The sequence below is a fragment of the Bos mutus genome, chromosome 1 (genome assembly GCF_027580195.1).
Source record: "Bos mutus isolate GX-2022 chromosome 1, NWIPB_WYAK_1.1, whole genome shotgun sequence".
NCBI lineage: Eukaryota > Metazoa > Chordata > Mammalia > Artiodactyla > Bovidae > Bos > Bos mutus.
Genome location: NC_091617.1, coordinates 110,393,882 through 110,419,855, shown reverse-complemented (window position 1 = coordinate 110,419,855; position 25,974 = coordinate 110,393,882). Strand labels below are relative to the sequence as shown.

The 25,974-nt window shown below is 39.6% G+C and overlaps 1 protein-coding gene and 1 pseudogene across 1 annotated transcript in view; one reads left to right on the top strand and one right to left on the bottom strand.

The window, feature by feature from the left end:
* The window catches only part of KCNAB1 (potassium voltage-gated channel subfamily A regulatory beta subunit 1), a 445,278-nt gene that overhangs the window by 11,565 nt on the left and 407,739 nt on the right, over positions 1–25,974 (top strand). The gene's annotated exons all lie outside the window — the stretch shown is intronic.
* Positions 25,762–25,885, bottom strand: LOC138989479 (small nucleolar RNA SNORA70; annotated as a pseudogene).

Here is a 25,974-nt window from a genome sequence, read left to right as displayed (position 1 = left end):
GCTCTTCATTCAGTTCCCTGAACCACAAAAAGCAGAAATCTTTAAACTTTTCCCAAACCGTCCTAGGCCAGAGCTTAAAGTTGAATCTGCATAGTCCCCTTGATTGTGAAAATTTAGAAGCATCTCCTTTGATATCACAATGGGAAATCTGCTATAAGTGGAAAACAGTAAGAAGTTATGATCAATGTATTCTTGGGATTCTGAGAAGCCCTGATGTTGTAGCAGTGATATGTTATCATAACCTAACCCCATTAGATATTTGACAGAGCAAATATCTGTTAGGTAATTGATAGAGCAAATTTTCTACATCTGGGAGTTTCCAAGAATGGGATTCTGAACCACCCACAGACCTCTGCAGGTGGTGTGGAAAAAAGAAAGGCAGACATATCACCCCATTGGCTTTCCTTCAGAGAATGTTCTGTTGCTGTCTTTTGACCCATCTCAGGTGCAGACAACTTGTTGCTCAGTTAAGATGGAGCAGATGTAGTGAAACTGAAAGGAGAGTGTTGTCAGGATTGCCTGGGAGAAGTCTGACTCAGAACCCACGATGTTCTTAGAACCATGACCTTGCAGTTCTGGCTCAACAACAAATTAGAATGTGGTTGAATGATGATGCCCTTCCTCCTCTATATCCAGGGCTCATTTTTGCTTATCATGGGACACCTCTTCATGCCTAACACTTTAGCCTCTTATCAGTGATTCCTCTGAATGCCCTTAGCTAGTTGTCAACTGATGCTCCTCAAAATTTCAGTTACATATTTTGTGATGTGTGCCAATGTTTAGATGATACATTTAGATACATTCCAGGACAGTGTGTTTCAAACAATCATGATAGGGAAGAACATGTGAAAGCAAAGCAGTCCCAGTTGAAGATGGAGTCCTGGAATATCTGTAAAACATGTCATATCCAAAGAAACAGACCTCTAATGGTGGAAATTCAGGTAGTAGAGGAGCTAATTTTAGCCAAGCTATCTAGACTTAAAATCAGATTATGAAAAAACATCCCATTTTATTTGAAAAAAATTTCAAACATACAGAAAAATTGCAAGAATAATATATAGAATATCTGTAGGCACTTTAATATATTGTTAACATTTTGCTCCATTTGCTCATATTCTTACAGCTTGCTTTCTGCATCCCCTCCACCTCCAATTTATTTTTGCAAGCCTTTTGAGAGTAAGTTACATACATGGACCTTTAATCCCTTAGTACCTTCTAAAAGTAAGGATATTTTTTCATATATCCCCCAAGTACAATTACCAACTTCAGTCATATTATGTAGTTTTTTCTGATCAACTGTCTGTATTCAAATTTTGCCAGCCAACACAATAGTGCCCTTTATAGCATTTTTTTATTCCACCAGTACTGGATCTAGTTCAGGATCACATATTGTATTTTGTTGTCATGGTTTATTCGTTTCCTTCAATCTGGAATAGTTCAAACCGGAATTAGCTTTTAGCACAGGGAGGATGTTAGTGGGAAAGAGGGTGGTGACTAATTGCAATGTTTGTTTCAGATTGGGAGGTGGCGCTGTGGTGCTAGCACTGTTGCTAAGCTTATCTTAAAGGCCTCCTGGCTACTGCTACCAATTCTACATCAAGGACTGCAACTTCCACGGCTCCCCAACAAGGCCACCACATTTTCATCTCGAAATTTAGGTTCAAAGCTGATATGGATTTTGAAGACATACTAACCTAATTGACCTCCATAAATTTAGTCACCTGTGTTTATCTGCTTAGCATGTCCACTGGGGGGTGTGCATTGTGGGGGGATATTGAGAATTACCAGGACCTGAGTGAGGGCCCTTTGAGCACTGACAGGCAGAGTGCAAGGGCAGGGAAGGCCAAATATGTGGTTCTCTGGAACTCTCCAGCTTCCAAATCAGGTACCCATAAAGCTTGGTCAGGGAACCACCCCAGGAGACTAAAGCAGCAAACAAAGGAAGAGGTCTCCTCCAAACTAACTGTTGAGCAGGAGAGTGTGGATTCTGGCCTCAAGTCCTGGTAAGCCCACTGGGAGAGGTGGGAGGAGCTGCGAGGCCCCAGGGAAACAGTTTCTCAGGGGGTCATGTAGACTATTTTTAGTTAAGGGAGTTTTGACCCAATTGTCTTTAGTCTATTTTTCCCTCCATGATTTCCCTTTTAATTTGTTAAGGCAGAATGAGATAGAAGCTCTGACAATTATAGAGTGTGGGTGTAGAATGTGCAGCTCATTAAGTATCTAAGCTCGTGCTTTAGCATTTGGAGGGTTTGTAAGAGGTCACTGATTCACCCTGGTTTTGAAATTTTACAGCATTCTGTAATTCAGCATATAGTGACAACACATGCATTTAGAAGCTGGTTATGGCTTTTATTTTTTAAAATATTTATTTGTTTGTTTACTTTTGGCCAAACTGGGACTTTGTTGCTGCATGCAGGCTTTCTCTGGTTACAGCAAGCTGGGGCAACTCTCTAGCTGTAGTGCATAGGCTCCTCATTGTGGTGTCTTCTCTTGTTGCAAAACTCAGGCTCTATAATGTGAGGACTTCGGTAGTTGCAACTCACGGGCTTAGCTACCCTGTGGCATGTGGAATCTTCCTGGATTAGGGATCAAACTCATATCCCCTGCATTGGCAGGTGGATTCTTAACCACTGGACCACCAGGAAAGTCTTGGTTATTCCTTAAAAGGAACCATGATTGCTTCTTGAGATGATCACTGGAAAAGACCAGAATCTCTATGAATAATTTCCCAAAAGGTTAATCCTCATTGTAACTTCTTAATAAAATTAATCAAATCAGCCATCTTTTTCCTTTACCCCGATTTTCCCTCTTACCACTCTTTTTTTCCCCCCTTATGATTTTTGGCTTTAATCTTGAGGAAAATGAAAGAGGAGAGTGAAAAATCTGGTTTAAAACTCAACATTCAAAAAACAAGGATCATAGCATTCAGTCCCATCACTTCATGGCAAATAGATGGGGAAACAATGGGAATGGTGACAGACTTTATTTTTGGGGGCTCCAAAATTGCTGCAGATGGTGACTGCAGCCATGAAATTAAAAGGTGCGTGTTCCTCGGAAGATGTTGGAAGAAAAGTTATGACCAACCTAGACAGCATATTAAAAAGCAGAGACATTATTTTGCTGACAAAGGCCTGTCTAGCCAAAGCTAAGTTTTTTCCAGTAGTCATGTATGAATGTGCGAGTTGGACCATAAGGAAAGCTGAGCTCTGAAGGATTGATGCTTTTGAACTATGGTGTTGAAGAAGACTCCTGGGCCTTCATACTGTAAATGGCCTACAAGGACCTGCGTGATTTGACTTCTGTGCTGTAAACTATTAACCTTGACCAAAAAAAGGTTTGCCCCTTTGCCCTCAGCTCCTGAGTGGTAATCTCTAAGCCTTTGTAATGCTCTACCCACCAGGAATGTGTTTATCTACCCAGAGGACTTGAGCCATGCCTGATGGTCTAAACTAAATGTGTTTTATAGCAACTCTGTGTGTCTGAAAACCCAGTAGATTATCTGCCAGTGAAAAATGAGGGTTTATACCTTATACTCCTGCTTAATCATTCATTTATTCAGCAATATTTACCCTAGATACACTAGATGAGTTCTACACTAGATAGCAGGTGGCTCAGTGGTAAAGAGTCTGCCTGCCAATGCAGGAGACATGGGTTTGATTCCTGGGTCAGGAAGATTCCCTGGAGAAGGGAATGGCTATGCACTCCAGTATCCTTACCTGGGATGCTCAAAAGACAAGCTGATCTTTTTTGATAACTGGTCTATATATGTTGTAATTTATATTTCAAATCAGTGGGGAAAATTTAGGCTATCAAAAATGACTTTGGGGATTTAAAAAATGTAAATTTAAGTTGCTATCTCATACGCTCAGTCAGTAAAGAATCTGCCTGCAGTACAGGATACCCAGGTTCGATCCCTGAGACTTACATATGAAAAATGAAATCATAAATATGCTAGAATGCATTGTGTGAAAACATATGATCTCATTTGGGGAAGACCTTTTAAGAGATTCAGTTCAGTTCAGTTTGGTTGCTCAGTAGTGTCCTACGCTTTGGACACCAGGCTTCCCTGTCCATCACCAACTCCTGGAGCCTACTCAAACTCATGTCCATTGCATTGGTGATGCCATCCAACCATCTCATCCTCTGTCATCCCCTTCTTCTCCTGCCTTCAATCTTCTGCAGCATCGGGGAAGCCTGGTGTGCTGCAGTCCATGGGGTCGCAAAGTGTAGGACACAACTGAGCAACCAAACTGAACTGAACTGAATGTCTTATTTTAAAAGGTCTTCCCCAAATGAGATCATATGTTTTCACACAATGCATTCTAGCATATTTATGATTTCATTTTTCTTGTGTAAATCTCTAACCCAGGTGAAATTTCTTGTGGTGGTGGTGGTTGTTTAGTTGCTAATTCATGTCTAACTCTTGAGACCCCATGAACTGTAGTCTGGCAGGCTCCTCTGTCCATAGGATTTTCCAGGCAAGAATACTGGAGTAGGTTGCCATTTCCTTCTCCAGGGAAATCTTCCCAACCCAGGGATCGAACCTGGGTATCCAGTACTGCAGGAAGATTCTTTACTGACTGAGCGTATGAGATAGCAACTTAAATTTACATTTTTTAAATCCCCAAAGTCATTTTTGATAGCCTAAATTTTCCCCACTGATTTGAAATTACAACATATATAGACCAGTTATCAAAAAAGATCAGCTTGTCTTTTGAGCATCAAATGAAATGGTCCTGAACTGGAAACACAGAATTCCTTCTACTCTCTGGATGTTCTTGTGGAAGTGTCTGTTCATCTAGTTACCTTGGGTTTAAACGGAATGATCTCAGTTTTTGTTTGAAATAAAACTGTATATAGTTTTCTTTTTCTTCATTTTTTCCCCTCTTACCACTCTTACTTGTTTGTTTCTGTATTGATTTTCTCTCACACTCGAGTGTGAACTCCAGGAGGACAGGTATGCCGTATGTAGAGTTGACTGCAGGATCCCCAGAATCTGGGGTCTAGTGTTGTTGTTATTATTTAGTTACTAAGTTGTGTCCAACTCAACTTATTGCAACCCCATGGACTATAGCCCGCCAGGCTCCTCTGTCCATGAGATCTCCCAGGTAAGGATACTGGAGTGCATAGCCATTCCCTTCTCCAGGGAATCTTCCTGACCCAGGAATCAAACCCATGTCTCCTGCATTGGCAGGCAGACTCTTTACCACTGAGCCACCTGCTATCTAGTGTAGAACTCATCTAGTGTATCTAGGGTAAATATTGCTGAATAAATGAATGATTAAGCAGGAATATAAGGTATAAACCCTCATTTTTCACAGGCAGATAATCCACTGGGTTTTCAGACACACTCAGGAGCGGAGGGCAAAGGGGCAAACCTTTTTTTGGTCAAGGTTAATAGTTTACAGCACAGAAGTCAAATCACGCAGGTCCTTGTAGGCCATTTACAAGATGTTGACTTCTAGTCTGAGTGAGAAGGAAACTTATGTTCAAGATATAAAGATATACATCATGAAGTTATCAGTCTATCATGAGAATGGCAAGCCATGAGACTAGTAAGTAAGTGTTAACAGAAAAAAAGAAAAACTCAGACTGTGCCTCCTGCTCCCCAGTGTTAGAGGTGGGAGAGATGAGGAGGAATCAGCAGAAGACACTGAGGGTAAACACTCAGAAAAGTAGGAGAAAAATGAGAGAGAGGATCAGGAGCCAAATGAAAGAAGCTAGAGAGATGAACTGTGTTAAATACTGGTGAGAGGTCAGGTGAGATGAGAACGAAGAAGAGACCATTGGATTTAGAAACATGGAGGCCACTGTTAGGGGTTCCCTAAAGACTCAGTGGTAAAGAATCCACCCGCAATGCAGGAGATGTGGTTTCGATCCCTGGTTTGGGAAGATCCCTGGAGGAGGGAGTGGCAACTCACTCCAGTATTCTTGCCTGAAAAGTCCTATGGACAGAGGAACCTGGCAAAATTCCAAAGGGTTGCAAAGAGTCAAATATGACTGAGTACAAGTACGAGGCCGCTGTTAACCTTCGCAAGAGCAGAGAGAGGTGTTTATTTTGTTTTATACCCAAAGACTATTATACAGAGTGAAGTAAGCCAGAAAGAAAAACACCAATACAGTATACTAACGCATATATATGGAATTTAGAAAGATGGTAACAATAACCCTGTGTACAAGACAGCAAAAGAGACACTGATGTATAGAACAGTCTTATGGACTCTGTGGGAGAGGGAAAGGGTGGGAAGATTTGGGAGAATGGCATTGAAACATGTAAAATATCATGTATGAAACGAGTTACCAGTACAGGTTCGATGCACGATACTGGATGCTTAGGGCTAGTGCACTGGGACGACCCAGAGGGATGGTATGGGGAGGGAGGAGGGAGGAGGGTTCAGGATGGGGAACACATGTATACCTGTGGCGGATTCATTTTGATATTTGGCAAAACTAATACAATTATGTAAAGTTTAAAAATAAAATAAAATTAAAAAAAAAAAAAACAAAGACCAATGTATGTACTTAGGATAAATTAGAACGTTAATTCACCACTCTGATTCCTATCCACTGAACAGCATTGCTGAATTTCCTTCTACCTATGAACACTGAGAAAAATATACAAAATCATAGCTGAAAACTTAAACTGGTCCAACCTATAACCAGAACATAGAAGGATTTTCCAATAATAATTATGTTTATAAAGCTCGATTGTTAAAGATAATACTCATGGGGTTATCTATGTCTGCCTCATGAAACAGAGCTTTTCTGCTTCCTAAATGAGGGTAGAAAGACATGGTACCCATACCTGTTGTTTGCTTTTCTGATTTTGATGCTCCTTTTGTTTTAACATCTAGAGATTTCCATTTCTAGGCCTTAAGCTTGCATTAAATTTTTTTTGTTACACTAAAAAATTTTTTTAAGAAGGATAATTGCTTTGTAGAATTTAGTTGTTTTCTGTCAAATCTCAACATGAATCAGCCATAGGTATACATATATCCCCTCACTTTTGAACCTCCCTCCCATCTCCCTCCCCATCTCACCCCTCTAGGTTGATACAGAGCCCCTGTTTGAGTTTCCTGAGCTGTACAGCAAATTCCTGTTGGCTATCTATTTTACATATGGTAATGTAAGTTTCCATGTTATTCTTGCCATACATCACATCCTCTCCTCCCCTCTCCCCGTGTCCATAAAAGTCTGTTCTCTATGTCTGTTTCTCCATTGCTGCCCCAAAAATAAATTCTTCAGTACCATTTTTCTAGATTCTGTATATCTGCATTAGAACACAATATTTATCTTTACTTTCTCTCTTCACTCTGTATAATAGGTGCTGGGTTCATCCACCTCATCAGAACTGACTCAAATGCATTCCTTTTTATGGCTGAGTAATATTCCATTGTATATATATACCATGACTTCTTTATCCATTCATCTGTCAGTGGACATCTAGGTTGCTTCCATGTTCTAGCTATTGTAAATAGTGCTGCAATTAACAATGGGATACATGTGTCTTTTTCAACCCTGGTTTCCTCAGGGTATATGCCTAGGAGTCAGATTGCTGGGTCATGTGGTGGTTTTATTCCTAGTTTTTTAAGGAATCGCCATACCATCTTCCATAGTGGTTGTATCAATTTACATTCCTAACAACAGGGCAAGAGCATTCCCTTTTCTCCACACCCTCTCCAGCATTCATTGTTTGTAGACTTTTTGATGATAGCCATTCTGACCAGTGTGAGGTGATATCTCATTCTGGTTTTGATTTGCATTTCTCTAATAATGAGCAATGTTTAGCATCTTTTCATGTGTTTGTTAGCCATCTGTATGTCTTCTTTGGAGAAATGTCTGTTTAGGTCTTTTTCCCACTTTTTGATTGGATTGTTTTTCTGGCATTGAGTTGTATGAACTGCTTGTATATTTTGGAAATTAATCCTTTGTCATTTGTTTCATTTGCTATTATTTTCTCCCATTCTGAGGGTTGTCTTTTCACCTTGCTTATAGTTTCCTTTGCTGTGCAAAAGCTTTTAAGTTTAATCAGGTCCCACTTGTTTACTTTTATTCTCTAGGAGGTGATCTTGCTTTGATTTACGTCATCGAGTATTCTGCCTATGTTTTCCTCTAAGAGTTTTATAGTTTCTAGTCTCACATTTAAGTCTTTAATCTTGAGTTTATCTTTGTGTATGGTGTTAGGAAGTGTTCTAATTTCATTCCTTTACATGTAGCTGTCAAGTTTTCCCAGAACCATTTATTGAAGAGGCTGTCTTGCCTTCTTTATCAAAAATAAGGTACCCATAGGTGCATGGGTTTATTTCTGGGCTTTCTATCCTGTTCCATTGGTCTGTATTTCTGTTTTTGTGGCATACTGCCTTGATGACTGTAGCTTTGTACTATAATCTGAATTCAGGAATGTTGATTCCTCCAGCTCCATTCTTCTTTCTCAAGACTGCTTTGGCTATTCAGGGTCTTTTGTGTTTCCGTGGACTTCCCTGGTGGCTCAGATGGTAAAGCATCTGTCTACAATGCAGGAGACCCAGGTTTTATCCCTGGGTTGGGAAGATCCCCTGGAGAAGGAAATGGCAATCCACTCCAGGACTATTGCCTGGAAAATCCCATGGACAGAGGAGCCTGGTAGGCTACAGTCCATGGAGTCGCAAAGAGTCGGACATGACTGAGTGACTTCACTTTATGAATTGTGAAATTTTTTGTTCCAGTACTGCGAAAAGTGCCATTGGTAATTTGAAAGTCTGAATCACACTGAATCTGTAGACTGCATTTGATAGTATCTTCATTTTCACAATATTGGTTCTTCCTACCCAGGAACATGGAATATCTCTCCATCTGTTTATGTCATCTTTGATTTCTGTTGTCTGTGTCTTATAATTTTCTGTGTACAGTTCTTTTGTCTCCTTGAAGAAGTGAAGTGAAGTGAAGTCGCTCAGTCGTGTCCAACTCTTTGACCCCATGGACTGTAGCCTACCAAGCTCTTCTGTCCATGGGATTTTCCAGGCAATAGTACTGGAGTGGATTGCCATTTCCTTCTCCAGAGGATCTTTCTGACCCAGGGATCAAACCCGGGTCTCTCACATTGTAGACAGACACTTTACCATCTGAACCACCAGGGAAGTAAGTTTATTCCTAGATATTTAATTCTTTTTGTTGCAGTGGTGAATGGGATTGATTTATTAATTTCTCTTTCTGATTTTTCATTGCTAGTATATAGAAATGCAAGTGATTTCTGTGTATTGATTTTGTATCTTGCAACTTTGCTAAATTCTCTTATTAGCTCCAGTAATCTTCTGATACTATCTTTAGGATTTTCTACATATGATATCATGTCATCTGCAGAAAGTGAGAGTTTTACTTCTTTTCTGATATGGATTCCTTTTATTTCTTTTTCTTCTCTGATTGCTGTAGCTAGGACCTCCAAAACTATGTTGAATAATAGGGGTGAAAGTGGACACCCTTGTCTTGGTCCTGATCTTAGGGGGAATGCTTTCAGTTTTTCACCATTGAGAATAATGTTTGCTGTAGGTTTATCATATATGGCCTTTAACATGTTGAGGTAGGTTCCTTCTATGTCCATTTTTTGAAGAGTTTTAATCATAAATAGGTGCTGAATTTTGTCAAAGGCTTTTCCTGAATCCATTGAGAGGAGCATATGGTTTTTATCTTTCAATTTGTTAATATGGTGTGTCACATTGATTGATTTGTGTATATTGAAGAATCCTTGCATTCCTGGAATAAACCCAACTTGGTCATGGTGTATGAGCTTTTTGATGTGTTGCTGAATTCTGTTTGCTAAAATTTTGTTGAGGATTTTTGTATCTATGTTCATCAGTGATATCGGCCTGTAGTTTTCTTTTCTTGTGTTGTCTTTGTCTGGTTTTGGTATCAGGGTGATGGTGGCCTCGTAGAATGAATTTGGAAGTGTTTCTTCCTCTGAAATTTTTTGAAAGAGTTTTAGAAGGATAGGCATTAGCTCTTTTCTAGTGTTTGATAGAATTCTCCTGTGAAGCCATCTGGTCCTTGGCTTTTGTTTTCTGGGAGATTTTTGACTACAGCTTCAATTTAAGTGCTTGTATTTGGGCTGTTTATAATTTCTATTTTTTTGCTGGTTCAGTCTTGGAAGATTGAACTTTTTAAAGAATCTGTCCATTTCTTGCAGGTTATCCATTTTATTGCCATGTAGTTGTTCATAATAGTCTCTGATAATCCTTTGTATTTCTGCATTGCCTGTTGTAACCTCTCCTTTTTCATTTGTAATTTTGTTGATTTGACTCTTCTCTCTTTTGTCCTTGATGAGTCTGGCTAAAGGTTTGTCAATTTTGCTTATTTTCTCGAAGAACTAGCTTTTAGTTTTATTCATCTTTACTATTGTTTCTTTCATTTATTTTTCATTTATTTCTGCTCAGATCTTTATGATTTCTTTCCTTCTACTAATTTTTTTATTTTGTTCTTTTTTCTAGTTGCTTTAGGTGTGAAGTCAGATTGTCTATTCAATTTTTTTCTGTTTATTGTGGTAGGATTGTATTGCTACAAACTTCCCTCTTAGAACTGCTTTTGCTGCATCCCATAGATTTTGAATTGTCATGTTTTCATTGTCATTTGTTTCTAGAAATTTTTTTATTTCCCTTTTGATTTCTTCAGTAACCTGTTGGTTATTTAGAAACGTGTTGTTTAATCTCCATGTGTTTGTGTTTCTTATGGTTTTTTTCTTGTAATTGATATCTAGTCTCATAGTGTTGTGGTCAGAGAAGATGCTTGATATGATCTCAATTTTCTTAAATTTACTGAGGTTTGATTTGTGACCTATGATATGGTCTATCCTGGAGAATGTTCCATGTGCACTTGAGAAGAAGGTATATTCTTCTGCATTTGGATGGAATCTCTTGATGATATCAATGAGATCCATCTCATCTAATGTATCATTTAAGACTTGTGTTTCCTTATTACTTTTCTGTTTTGATGATCTATCCATTGGTGTGAGTGGGGTGTTAAAGTCTCCTACTATTATTGTGTTACTGTCAACTTCTCCTTTTATGTATGTTAGTGTTTGTCTTATGTATTGATGTGCTCCTATGCTGGGTGCATAGATATTTACAATTGTTATGTCTTCCTCTTGGATTGATCCCTTGATCATTATGTAGTGTCCTTCCTTATCTCTTATAATCTTCTTTATTTTAAGGTCCTTATCTCTTGTAATCTTCTTTATTTTAAGGTCCATTTTGTCTGATATGAGGATTGCTGCTCCAGCTTTCTTTTGCTTTCCAATGGCATGGAATATATTTTTCCATCCTCTCACTTTCAGTCTATATGTGGCTTTAGGTCTGAAGTGGGTTTCTTGTAGACAGCATATATATGGGTCTTGTTTTTCTATCCATTCAGCTAGTCTGTGTCTTTTGGTTGGAGCATTTAATCCATTTCCATTTAAAGTAATTATTGATATATATGTTCCTATTGCCATTTTTCTTAATTGTTTGGGATGGATTTTGTAGATCTTTTTTCTTTTCACATTTCTTGACTGTATAAGTCCCTTTAACGTTTGTTGTAAACCTGGTTTGGTGGTGCTGAATTCTCTTAACTTTTGCTTTTCTGAGAAGTTTTTTATTTCTCCATCAATTTTGAATGGGATCCTTGCCAGATGTAGTAATCTTGGTGTAGATTTTTCCCTTTCAGTACTTTAAATATGTCCTGCCAGTCCCTTCTGTCCTGCAGTTTCTGCTGAAAGATCAGCTGTTAAGCATATGGGGTTTCCCTTGTATGTTACTTGTTGCTTCTCCCTTGCTACTTTTAATCTTCTTTCTTTGTGTTTAGTCTTTGTTAGTTTGATTAGTATGTGTCTTGGCATGTTTCTCCTTGGGTTTATCCTGTATGGGACTCTTTGTGCCTCTTGGACTTGATTGACTATTTCCTTTTCCATGTTGGGGAAATTTTCAACTATAATCTCTTCAAAATTTTTCTAATACCCTTTCTTTTTCTCTTCTTCTGGGACCCCTAAAATTCGAATGTTGGTGCATTTGATATTGTCCCAGAGGTCTCTGAGACTATCCTCAGTTCTTTTCTTTCTTTTTACTTTATTCTGCCCTTTAGAAGTTATTTCCACCATTTTACTTCCAGCTCACTGATTCATTCTCTGATTCAGATATTCTGCTATTGATTCCTTCTAGAGTATTTTTAATTTCAGTACTTTTGTTGTTTATCTCTGTATGTTTATTCTTTAATTCTTCTAAGTCTTTGTTAATTGATTCTTGCATTTTCTCCATTTTGTTTTCAAGGTTTTTGGTCATCTTTACTATCATTATTCTGAATTCTTTTTCAGGTATATTGCCTATTTCCTCTTCATTTATTTGGACTTCTATGTTTCTAGTTTTTTCCTTCATTTGTGTAGTATTTCTCTGCCTTTTCATTTTTTTTTAAACTTACTGTGTTTGAGGTCTCCTTTTCCCAGGCTTCAAGGTTGAATTCTTTCTTCCTTTTGGTTTCTTCTCTCCTTTGGTCCAGTGGTTTGTGTAAGCCGTGTATAGGGTGAGACTTGTGCTGAGTTTTTGTTTGTTTGTTTGTTTGTTTTTCCTCTGATGGGCAAGGCTGAGTGAAGTGGTAATCCTGTCTGCTGATGATTGGGTTTGTATTTTTGTTTTGTTTGTTGTTTAGATGAGGCGTCCTGCATAGGGTGCTACTGGTGGCTGGGTGATGCTGGTTCTTGTATTCAAGTGATTTCCTTTGTGTGAGTTCTCACTATTTGATATTCTCTAGGGTTAATTCCCTGGTAGTCTAGGGTCTTGGAGTCAGTGCTCCCACTCTAAAGGCTCAGGGTTTGAACTCTGGTCAGGAATGAAGATGCCACAAGTGATTCATTATGGCATTAAGTGAGATTAAAACAAATATCCAAATCAAGAAACCAAAGATGAATCCCACACAAATGGGAGTTACAAAATCAGGCAAATAATAGTTAAAATAATGAATATACACATATACATATACACCCATGAGCAAAGTCAAAACAGTCCAGCAAATATAAAGTACAGTAGACTGACCCGGCAGACAAAGGAAACCAAAAACTACATCTACCAGAACAAAACTAACTAAAGCACAAACTGGAAAACAAAACTAGAGCAAGGTGCCAGTTGGGGAATAAAGCAATGAAAATAAAACTAACAAATATGTTGAGAGGAAAGTAAAGAAAGACTAGATATGCAAAGTTAAGGAGAGGTAAATGAAGAAGATTTATATACATCAAAGATTAACTGCAAGGGGAAAAGAATGGTAGGAAAGGCAAACAAAAGAATAAATGTAGAAAAAATATACTGGTTTAAAAAAATTAAAGGTTAAATTTATTAAAAAAAAAAAAAAGAAAAGAAAAAAAAATGGAAGAAGAAAGAAAAAAGAAAACTCCACAGAACTGCAAAAGCCCAGTGTAGAGGCAGAGGTTTATAACAACAATAAAGTGTGACTGAATATACACTTATACGTATACACCCATAAGCAAAATCAAAACAGTCCAACAAAAATAAAGTACAATAGATTGACCCAGTGAACAAAGGAAACCAAAAGTTATGTCTACCAGAACAAAACTAACTAAAGCAGAAACTGGAAAGCAAAACTAAAACAAGGTACCAATTGGGGAATAAAGCAATGAAAATGAAACTAACAAATATGTTGAAAGGGGAAGAAAGAAAAGAATGAATAGATATACTAAGTTAAATAGAGGTAGATAAAGAAGATTTATATACATTAAAGCAAGGGGGAAAGAGCAGTAGGAAAAGCAAACAAAGGAATAAATGTAGAAAAAATAATAATAAGTTTAAAATTTTAAAAATTAAAATTAGAAAAAGACAAAAAAAAAAAAAAAGGAAACTCCCCCAAACTGCAAAAGCCCAATGTAAAGGCAGAGGTTTGTAACAACAATAAAAAATGTGACTGAGAAAAAAAAGAAAAAAAAATCTCAAAAGCTTAATTAGGTTTCATAGTGCCAATAAAATTGACAACTACAACAGCGGGGCAGGGGTGGGGAAGAAGAGGGGAGAAAAAGGAAAAAATCCAAAAGGATCTACAGAACAAATCAAAACATAAGAATAATGAATGTTTTTCTTGAGTCACTGCTGTCAGAGTCCTTTCTCTCGCTGGGAGTCACAGTCCACCTCACCTCCCTAGGATGCCCTCCAACACTGCAGCTCTCTAGACCTGCAGTGGGGGCAGCTCAGATTCTAATCTGGTCCTACTCCTCCGTGTTCTTGCCTCCAATGCCCACGGCTGTCAGAACTAGTGCATTTTCTTTTGTGGGAGCTATCAATGTACTCCACAGACACAGAGTCTGCCTAGTTGATCATGTGGATTTAATCTGCAACTTGTACAGCTGGTGGGAAGGTTTGGGTCTTCTTCCTTAGCCATACTGCCCCCGGATTTCAGTTGTGGTTTTATTTCCACCTCTGCATGTGGGTCGTCCACTGGGGTTTGCTCCTGAGGCTGCCCTGGAGGACTTGGGTTTGCCCCTGTGAGGGCCAGGTGTGGAGGTGGTGCAGCTGCTTGGGTCGCAGGGGGTCTGGCAGCACCAGGTACTCAGGGGAGTTGATGGCTAGGACAGCAGGAAATACAGTGCTCTAGAAGGGTATGGCGAAGAAGGCAATGGCACCCCACTCCAGTACTCTTGCCTGGAAAATCCCATGGATGGAGGAGCCTGGTGGGCTACAGTCCATGGGGTCGCTAGGAGTCGGACACGACTGAGCGACTTCACTTCGATTTTTCACTTTCATGCATTGGAGAAGGAAATGGCAACCCACTCCAGTGTTCTTGCCTGGAGAATCCCAGGGACGGGGGAGCCTGGTGGGCTGCCGTCTCTGGGTTCACACAGAGTCGGACATGACTGAAGCGACTTAGCAGCAGCAGCAGCAGAAGGGTATGACAACCAGTATTGGCCAATACACTCTAGTATTCTTGCCTGAAGATCCCCCGTCCCTGACAGAGAAGCCTGGCAGGCCACAGTCTACAGGGTCGCAAAGAGTTGGACACGACTGAAGCGACCCTGTGTGCATAGACACAAGACTTTTCTTGCCTGTGGCAGCTCTGCCCCAGTGAGAGTTGAGCGTGAAGGTGGTGCGGTTGCTTGGCTTGCGGGGACCCTGGTGGCGCCAAGTGTGCAGGGACACAGAATGCCTCTGCCACAGGAGTTATGGCCCTATCAAAGTCTTCTCTTGAGCCTCTTATAGCTGGTGATCAGAAGGCCTCTTTGGCCAGTCTTTCTTCATAGCTCTGCCCGTTGAGGCATTTAGAGGGCTCCCTTGCCTAGGGTCCTTCTCTGTTGTTCAGGCATCAGGTACATAGAGGGGCTCCCCTGACTGGGGTCCTGATGTGCCTGGCACATCAGGCACTTAAAGGAGTGCCCTGGGTGGGGTCCTACTCTGTAGTTCAGTGCATCAGGCTTTTGATGGGCCAGCCTCTCTGTTGTTCAGCTGCCAGTGCTGGCTTCTTGGGGGAGAGAGGCTATGGTGATGGCTCCATCCTCTACGCGTGACTCAGCAGTATCTCCTTGCTTCCACGGTTGCTTGGCTTTCTTCCACAGGCATTTCCCACCAGTCTCCTCCCTCACATCCCCTTGATCCATCTCTCAGCAGTTAATAGCAGCCGCTCTCCCTGGGATTGCTCCATAAACCCTAAACTCCAGCTCCCAGCTGCTGCACCTTCCAGGGGTCTGCATCTGGGGTATGTATGGCTGCAGCAAGGACTGTCTGATTCTCATTCCATTTAGGCTGCTAAGCCTTAAATGTTTCTCCTTTGACTCAGACATTTGCCCAGTGTGGGGATTGGACCCCTGCTTCAGTCCCCCACACACCGAGGGCAAGTCCAGCCCTACTAACACTCTTGTCTTTCCCCCTAGTTCCTTCATCCTACCGAGTTTTGTGTGGGTCTGTGTATTCTTTTCTGCTGGTCAGGTACTCCTGTCTGCTCTCAGCTGGTATTCTGCATGCACTTCTGTGTCTGAAGGTGTATTCCTGATGTATCTGTGGAGAGAGATGTACTCCACATCTACCTACCCCTCTGTCATCTTGTTCTCTCCTATTTTGTTACACTTTATTCAGCAAATACTTTTTTCTGGAGTGTGTGTGTGTGTGTGTGTGTGTGTGAGGGGATATTCCACATCAATTAACTGTTTCATATTGACCAGAAGTTCACTTATTAACAATATGCCAGAAAATTTGGAAAATTCAGTAGTGGCCACAGGACTGGAAAGGTCAATTTTCAGTCCAATCCCAAAGAAAGGTAATTCCAAAGAAAGTTCAAACTACTGCACAATTACACTCATCTCACATACTAGCAAAGTAATGCTCAAAGTTCTCCAAGCCAGTCTTCAACAGCATGTAGATCAAGAACTTCCCAGTGTTCAAACAGGACTTAGAAAAGGCAGAAGAACCAGATATCAAATCTCCAACATCTGTTGGATCATAGGAAAAGCAAGCGAGTTCCAGAAAACCATTTACTTCTGCTTTATTGACTATGCCAAAGCCTTTGACTATGTGGATCACAACAAACTGTGGAAAATTCTTCAAGAGATGGGAATACCAGACCACCTTACCTGCCTCCTGAGAAACCTGTATACAGGTCAAGAAGTAACAATTAGAACCAGACATGGAACAATGGATTGGTTCCAAACTGGGAAAGGAGTACGTCAAGGCTGTGTATTGTCACCCTGCTTATTTAACTTGTATGCAGAGTACATCATGCAAAACACCTGGCTGGATGAGGCACAAGCCAGAATCAAGATTGCCGGGAGAAATATCAATAACCTCAGATATGCAGATGATATCACCGTTATGGCAGAAAGCAAAGAGGAACTAAAGGGTCTCTTGATGAAAGTGAAAGAGGAGAGTGAAAAACCTGGCTTAAAACTCAACTCAACTTAAAACTTAAAACTCAACTTAAAACTCAAAAACAAAGATCATGACATTCTGTCCCATCACTTCATGGCAAATAGATGGGGAAATAACGGAAACAGTGAGAGACTTTATTTTTTAGGGCTCCAAAATCACTGCAGATGGTGACCGCAGCCATGAAATTAAAAGACATTTGCTTTTTAAAAGAAAAGCTATGACCAACCTAGACAGAATGTTAAAAAGTAGAGACATTACTTTGCCAACAAAGGTCTGTCTAGTCAAAGCTGTGGTTTTTCCAGTAGTCATGTATGGATGTGAGAGTTGGACTATAAAGAAAGCTGAGCATTAAAGAATTGATGCTTTTGAACTGTGGTGTTAGAGAAGACTCTTGAGAGTCCCTTGGACTGCAAGATCAAACCAGTTCATCCTAAAGAAGATTAGTCCTAAGTGTTCATTGGAAGGACTGATGTTGAAGCTGAAACTCCAATACTCTGGCCACCTGATGCAAAGAACTGACTCACTGGAAAACACCCTAATGCTGGGAAAGATTGAAGGCAGGAGAAGGGGATGAAAGAGGATGATATTGTTGGACAGCATTACCGACTCAACAGACATGAGTTTAAGCAAGCTCTGGAAGTTGGTGACAGAGAAGCTTGGTGTGCTGCAGTCCACGGGGTTGCAAAGAGTCAGCTACAACTGAACTGACTGACTGATTCACTTTTTAAATCAAGAAATATAGGTATTACATTTACCAACCTGAATGGGCTCAATCAAGGAAAAAATCATAGCAAAAATATTCGAAGGAAAAACAACCAACTATTAGGAGTTGTAAATTTTAGGTGATAAGAATGTATATGATTTTCCCTCTTTCCTCTATTTTTCATTTCTAAATTTTTGCATTACTATTATAAAAGGAAGGAAAATTAAAATTAAAATTAGGTTTTAAGAATTTAAGATATATGCTTTTGAATTTCTTTTTTGAGCTACCTTGGATCTAAAACAAATATTGGGATTCAGTAGTCTAATCTGTAGTGAGGTTTACAGATAAAGATTCTTGTTCTGAATTTAACCTGGAAAAATGTTTAGGCCTTTTATGTAGTTAAGACATTGAAATACATTCTACAAAAATTCTTCCATTCTGTAGATAACCTTGAACAGCATAGACCATTTCTATCAGTTAGCTTTTCTGTTACTTGTGATATATATATGTACACATGCACACACACACACATATATCTCAAGCTGGCTTAAGTAGTAAAGAAAACTAACTGCCACACATAATTAAAAAGTCCAGAGATAGGGAAAACTTCAGGGAAGGGTAGATTTAAGGTACAAACACTGTGGACAGGATCTAGTTTCTCTTTCTTTGCATTCGTGTTTTTCTTTTTCGCTATGGCTCCACGTCAGCTCCATATGATGGTCTGTGGCAGCCTCAAGTTCTTCTCTCCTCTTCAAGATGGATGACAAAGCTCTCATTCACTTCTAGAAGGAAAGAAGGAAAGAGTAGCTTTCTTTTCCTAGAAGTTCCATTTTTTTCATTAACCTTGGTTTTGAGTGGATGACCTGTCCACTCTGGACCACTTCCCAGATCTAGGTGATGGAAGAAGCTACCTGACTTCTGTAGCTTCATGCTCAACCCCTTATGGAGGATGGAAAGGCAGACTACTCTTGATATGAGAAAAGGGAAGTCCATTATGGTGAGGCAGTATCAATTGCGTGTGTTGACCATATTCTCTACTGATCATATTTAGAGGGAACCAATGAATCCTAAGCTGGAATGGCAAAGAGATCATAGCAGTAAGTTTCCAGTTAGTCAAGTATCTGGAAATTGGGGATGAGGCTACTCCACTTTTAACCACCTGTGAGCTGTCTCCATTCCCTGAACTTGGATCTGTTTCTTAGTTCTCCTCTTGCTCTAAAATCCTTTTTTTATCTTTAAAGGGATATTTTCCTCTATTAGTCTGCATCTCAAGTAGCTTTTGCTACTTAATCATGTAACTAAAGCAAGCAGAAATCTCATTTAAATAAAGGTAAAAAAAGAAACATTGGCTTCAAATGCTATTTAATTTAGTATGGAAAGTAATGCATTTTTAATAAGGAACACATTAAAAACTCATAAAGTGGTTTATTTATAAGATGGTTAGCCACCCCACCCACCAATTGCCTCATAAATACAGTTAAGTTCCATCAACTGTTCAGCAAGTGCAATTCTACAAATGCTGTGTTTCATCTTGTGTCTGATTACAGTACTTTTCCTTCCACACACACTGTATGTAAAGAGTAAGTGTACAGATTTTAGAATCTGAGGAGATGTTGTAGATAACTTAGTATCTCACCCCAAATACCTTCAGTAATCTTACAAATAAGTTTTCTGAGACATGAAGAAGTTAAATAATCTGCTAATACTCACATAGATGGTTTGTTAGGTTCTAGTTAAGAATTTAACCAACGGCTTTCTATCTACCAGTTTACTCTTTGCACAACACAGTTGTTCAAATCAACAAAGATTGACTGAGCACCATACTGGTGCTGTATGCAGTACGCCAGTTGCTGAGCACACAGTAAGAGAAAAACATGATTCCTGGCTTCAAGCAACTCTGAGAGCAGTCTAGTAGGGGAAACAGTCACGTCAACCAGACAATCAGAATCTGGCATGACAAATGCAATGTTGCGGTTTAAAACACAGTTATAATGTATTAGATTAGAGTAGAACAAATGATGAATGATCTCTTGAGAGTCAAGAATAACTAGAGTTGTTTCATGCACAGGATTTTTTAGGATGAATAAGAGTATAATATTTGATTCAAGATGAAGGTTGAGGGAACATGTGATACAGAAGGAACAGTATATTTGAAGAACCAGAAGTGATGGTTGTAAAACAAGTTCTGGAGACAGCTCTGGATTGATTACTGACCCTTAAGTCTTACAAAGTAGATGACTTACACTATTTTATCCCTTCTTCCTGTTCACTTTTCTCATCAGTAAAATGGAGATAGTGATACCTATTCCATAGGGTTATGGAGAAAATGAAATAATGTTACAACTATTAAACATATACCATAGGAAGAACTCAGGAGCAGGCACCTATTCTTCTCTATCTTGCTTCTTCTCCTCTCTCTCCTTGCCCCAGCAAACCTTCTGGGTAAGGAGAGAGAGCTCAAAGAAGAGTGTAAGAGGCAGGAAAGAAATAGGTCATTGGAGGAGCTGGCCATGAAAAACTATTGAGGCATTCCTAGGTAAGAAATAACAAGATCAAACTGACATCCTTAAAAGGTATTTTTGGAAGAACTGTGTACAAGAAACTGATACAAATTTATTTTAATAATCTAGGTGAGAGGGCTTGAAGACATAAGGAAGGGCATGGAAAGGAATGAAGAAAGCAGGGACTGAATGATTTGGGAGGTGCCGTGAGCGGGATCTATTCTGGTATAGTTTAATTCTCTGCATCCTGGTTTTCATTTCCACGTGTCTGGAAGGGAAAACACTCACAGATCTAATTAGGCCCCCAAGGAGGCATCGCACTCTGCCTCAGGAAGGAGGCAGACAGGGAGTGCTCCACAGCTGCAGCTACTGCTCATGGCTCTCTTGTCTTTAAAGTGCTTCCAACAGAATTGCTTAACTCATCTACATCCTCATTCACAGGATAAGAAGCACCACAGAGCACCACTGCACCAGCAGATCTTTTCTCCCTTGTCTGACTTTAAAGCAGCTCCTTAAACCACTGCATTCTTCAGGCAATTATCTCTTCACTACTATTTGTTAACTGAGAATAAACCTCAATACATTACTTTTAAGAAGCTCAAGACTTCCCTCTAATGTTGGCCCACGTCTCTTCTTTAACAGGAATTGAGGGCTTGGTGCGTGCAGTCTGGCGCTGGGGAGCTCACATCAAATCTCTGGAATCAACTGTTACTACCTCTGTCGCCTCCAATTGCAACCTTCTACTTCCTGTAAAAAACCAAACCAAATCAAACCTGTAGCCTTTTACTACCTGTTTGTCTTTCTTGTCTCATAGTACTGTTAACAACTCTTTTATTGATAATCAAACTGAAATATGGAGTCATTAGTCTCACGCACACACACACACAGGATACCCCTCACCCCTGCCCCACCCTCCCCAGATTACTGATAGCAAGAAAAAGAATGATATCTGACTGCCAAACTCCTAACATGGGTGTGCCAGTTAGAGGGAGGTTTTATCCCCTTCATTTCATGTTGTTTTTAGATCTAACTAAAATATTTCACTTTTGTTCTTTTTGAATCTAGCCGTCTATACATTTTGAAAAACGTTTTAATTCTTCTCACAAATGGATTTTTTTGCATAATCTCTGAAGGCTAGTCCACAGAAACAAAACATTGTAGCTTCACACTTTTCATAAAATGATTGATCTTTGAATTAAATACCTATGAAATATCTATATATGTGAGACCAGATAAAAATGAGTGAAGAATTATTGGCAAGGTATGTCTACTTTTATCTATAAAAATCATTGTGCTCTGACTACTTGTATTATAAAGGCACTACTAACAATTTACTTACAGTGACACATGAGTTTTTGATTTAGATTTGAAAGCATTCTAAGAACTCACTAACCTTAGAACACACATTAGAACAGTGTGCTTGGGATACCTGATTTTCAGCATTGGGCACATAAAAGAAGCCTTTAGAAAGCTCGCATCTGAAGTGTTTTCATCACTTGAAATCATCACATGATTTTTTAAACATTGGTTGAAGCCGAACTGAAAGGATTGTATATTTAGGATATATTTATACTGGATGCTTTTAAGCAAAAAAGAGCATATAGTAGCAATAATGCTATATCTGTCTATCTGTGTAATATATAAATCTGGCATTTCTTCCAATTTTAGGTCTACAATTATGAAACAATCAGTTAATAATTTTGACCACCTGCTACATGCAAACTATTATGCTAGACTCTAATAAGGCTAACTAGCTCTCAAAACATCCCATCAGCTGCTTTCAATCATCTCTCTCCTGACCATCTTGTGAGGACTGTTGCCTTATTTTCATTGTATGTTCAGCTGAGTCTGCAGCAATTCAGAGTCAAATTGAGAGAATCATAGCTGTTATTAAGACATGGAGTCTTTTACTTGATAGGGTGGCTGTTAACATCCCTCGTAGATATGTGGTATCTGTGAAATTCCTTCAGATCATTCAGGTTGGTGACTCAACATGAAGCTGTTTGCCAGGCAGCATCATGGCATCCTTTGGTTAAAATAAAAACACACACACATGGCTTGACCTTGAAACAGCCAGGGAGTCTGCCTACTTTGCTAGCTCCCAGTAAGTAAGACAACTTTTCATCTCTTTTATATGATTAGCTGCTTCAGACTTAAACCAAAGGAAACCAGAATCCCTATTGACACTGCTTTAAGAAATAAGATCAGAAAAATAAGGAAAAGCATTTTACAAAGTCAATTATGGGATTCACAAAACTTAGGCACTCTGAAGTTAGTAACTCATTGCAGAAAAATTAGGTAGTTTAGAAAACTGCTTTTAATACTTGAGTTTAAATGTGGGTTATTAAATAGTGTTTAAGAACAGAATTCACATGCTATCCAACATGGTAGCCACCAGTCACCTGTGGCTTCCCTGGTGGCTCAGATGGTAAAGAATCTGCCCGCAATGTGGGAGACCTGGGTTTGATCCCTGGGTCAGGAAGAAAGGAATGGCTATCCACTGGAGCATTCTTGCCTGGAGAATCCCATAGACAGAGAAGCCTCATGCTCTACAGTCCATGGGGTTGCAAAGAGTTGGACACGACTGAGTGACTAACACTTTCATTTTCAGTCACCTGTGGCTGTATAAGTTATAGTTGCTGCTGCTGCTGCTAAGTCGCTTCAGCCATGTCTGACTCTGTGCGACCCCATAGACAGCAGCCCAATCAGGCTTCCCTGTCCCTGGGATTCTCAAGGCAAGAATACTGGAGTGGGTTGCCATTTCCTTCTCCAAATAAGTTATAGTTAATTTAACATTAAATTAAAATTCAGTTCCTCAAGTAGCATTAGCCAAATTTAACTGCTTATACCCACATGAGGATAATGGCTACTGTGTTGGACACTGAAGATACAGAACATTTCCATCATACAATGGAATAGCTCTGCATTAAAATAGCAACTCAAGATAAGACTCTCAGACTTAAACTTCTTAAGATTGTCTTTGCTTTTATGGATTTCTTTCAGATTTTCAAATGAACTGTGTCATTAAAATTTTTTTTATATAGCCCCCTATTTTGAGCCAAGCCAAGTCATGGGGACTCTGGTTAGCCATCATGTCAACCTTGTGGTGAAAGTATAAGAATAATGATCATTAAGTATCAAATTACTACCTGTCACTGAGGTTGATTCAGTAATTTGAAAATAAAACTCTATTATGGAGAAGATGTCAGAATGTGCCTCACCAAAAGCATTTTGCTTTATGCTACTCCCTGTGTCCAGCTATTTTTCAAGTCAATGAGAAGTATTATTTGAACTTGGTGATTAAATCACCACAGTGAACAGATTTCTGGCACCAGCTGAACCCTAAAATTAAGGAAAGAGAAATATGATTTTTTTCCTTTATTCTTGTCGGTTCAGATCCAGCCATAACTTTTTGCTGGGTGTAGACATTTAGATGAGAAAGCACTTTTAACTCAACTTTATCTTGTTATTTCATTACCCTTTTGCAGCAATGACAAACTTTGTACTGAATTATAAATCAAGGCCAAACGTTGCATAGATGCCACAGTACAAAGATTCATTTAGTGTGCATACAACCTTATGATCTACAAGACGATTCATCACTTGTTACCCTGTCTTCCCACTGAGGGGTTGCTTGATGCATACTAATGTACAAAAGTCAATGCTGAGCATCTAGCCTGCAACATCTTGCATATTATCGCTCCCAGATTGAACTGGTTCTTAACCCATTGGCTGCGGGGAGGATTGCTTTTCAGAATCTATTACCTAAATATGGTGAATTAATCTGGAAAAGTAGTGAAATATGAAATATGGCTTGCCGTACCGCCCCTTTGTCTGTTGACACTTTACCCAACACTACAGTTTAGATGTGACCAGATAAGAAAGACAGGAAACGTAAGATGAGTGCCTCACAAGAAGAGAGAGAGTTACAACTTTCAAAGTTCATTCACATACAGTGTCCCATTTGAGCCTCACATCATTCTGTACATGAGCAGGGAAGGTTTCGCTGCCTCAAATGAGGCCACTCTCTTGAAAAGAATTGATCATTTTCCACCTGTGTTCCTCTCCACTTGCTTCTGTGTGTAATTATTGGCACAAATGGCCATCTCTCTCACTAGATTTGAAAGTATATATGGGATGGGACCATGTTCATAACCATTTTGCTTTCCTGGCCTCTAGCATGATACCTAGTATGTGAGTTGTTCATTTGCCCAGAAGAAGAAAGGTGAATGTAACATAAAAGATCTATAAAGGAGTTAGAGTGTTTTTAAGGGAGAAAAACATTACTGCTGGGTTTTGTTGCTTAGGGTGCTTGCTCTACCCAAGTCCAGGAAGATGTTTAGCATGATTTGGGTCACATAGTATATATTTAGCAAGGGAGCTGGATCTAGGACTCAGGTCTCCTTTCATAGGACCTTTCCCACTAAAACTTCCTATTTTTTATGCCACTGATTCTTTAAGACAATTCCATTTCTTTCTGTAGCTAGCCCAACAAAAGGGAGAGTGAATTATACCTGTATATTAAATAGAAATAGATTACAAATGCTTAAGTAGGAAGAATTGAAAAATTGTGCTGCTCTTTATACTTTTGGATGGCATCACTGACTTGACGGACATGAATTTGAGCAAGCTCTGGGAGTTGGTGATGGACGGGGAAGCCTGGTGTGCTGCAGTCCATGGGGTCGCAAAGAGTCGGACATGGGTGATCAACTGAACTGACCTGATGTGGTCTAAAACCTGAAAGGAGATCCTAAGGAGAGCAGACGGATGACTGCAGTATTATACTGTAAGCTGGGCTGTGATCACAGACAGATTGATCATTTAGCTGGTCACTGGTGGACACACACATGTGATACTGTGTGTGGTCAGTGCACCAAAGGTCTCAGCTTGGAGAGTCAAGAGAAAGGGGAGCCAGAGTTTAGGTGAACAGAATAGAGGGGACTGAGGTGGGAGAAATTCCCACAATCAGGAGGACTTTGTGTTTCTTGTGAGTTCATGCTCCTAACTAACAAAATCTAGCATGAAGTTGACTCTATTAAAAACATCAGAACTTCTCTACATATCTTCTATGTTGCATCCAGCTTTCCTCTTCTGAGCAATTGCTTTGGAATATGTTTAACATGTTTCATGTTTTCACTTATGTTTATCTTTGTTGTTTTTCAGTCACTAAGTCAAGTCTGACTCTCTGCAACCCCATAAACTACAGCATGCCAGGCTTCCCTGTCCTTCACTATCTCCTGGAGTATGCTCAATGTTTGTCTTTAACATTACTTGTTTTTTTGGACAGGAAAGTATGACTTAAATGTTGGGTGTGAGTAAGAAGGGAATAGCACCAAGTTTCTTACAAGTGTGGGGCCCACCATTTGTCCAGGAGCCACTATTAAGAATGTATTTGACTCCTCAGCCATCTGGGATAAGCCCGTTTTCTGCCACTATGTCCTCAATTCTTTTGCATTAAACTTAGTAAATCCTCACTTGTTGGAGATGTAGATCCTCTGGCAGCCAGGAAACTTGAACTTGGTCTTGAGCAGGGTCTCAATCACATGCTCCTTGTTCTTCAGCTTGGTGTGGATGGACATGATGACTTGGCCAAAGTAGACCTTGGCCACTGTGCCTAGGGCTTTCCAAAGGTACCCCACATACATGTCTGAAGCCTAGATTTGGGACAGCACAAGATCAGACATGCATGTTCACTCAAGAAGCTTGTCTCTCAGGTCACTTAGGAAGGTTATACCGGCAGCATGCACCACTGGGGAGGCTGCTTGAGGCCATTGCACCCTGGGCTCCCATGGGGAAAAGAGCACGGTTGGCTTAGTTGGCTACAGAGTAACATTACTTTTGTACTTATGCTTTGCTTCCCTTTGTACTTCTGATCTATAATTGTTTTAGTTTTCAAAAACAGATGATCAGTTCC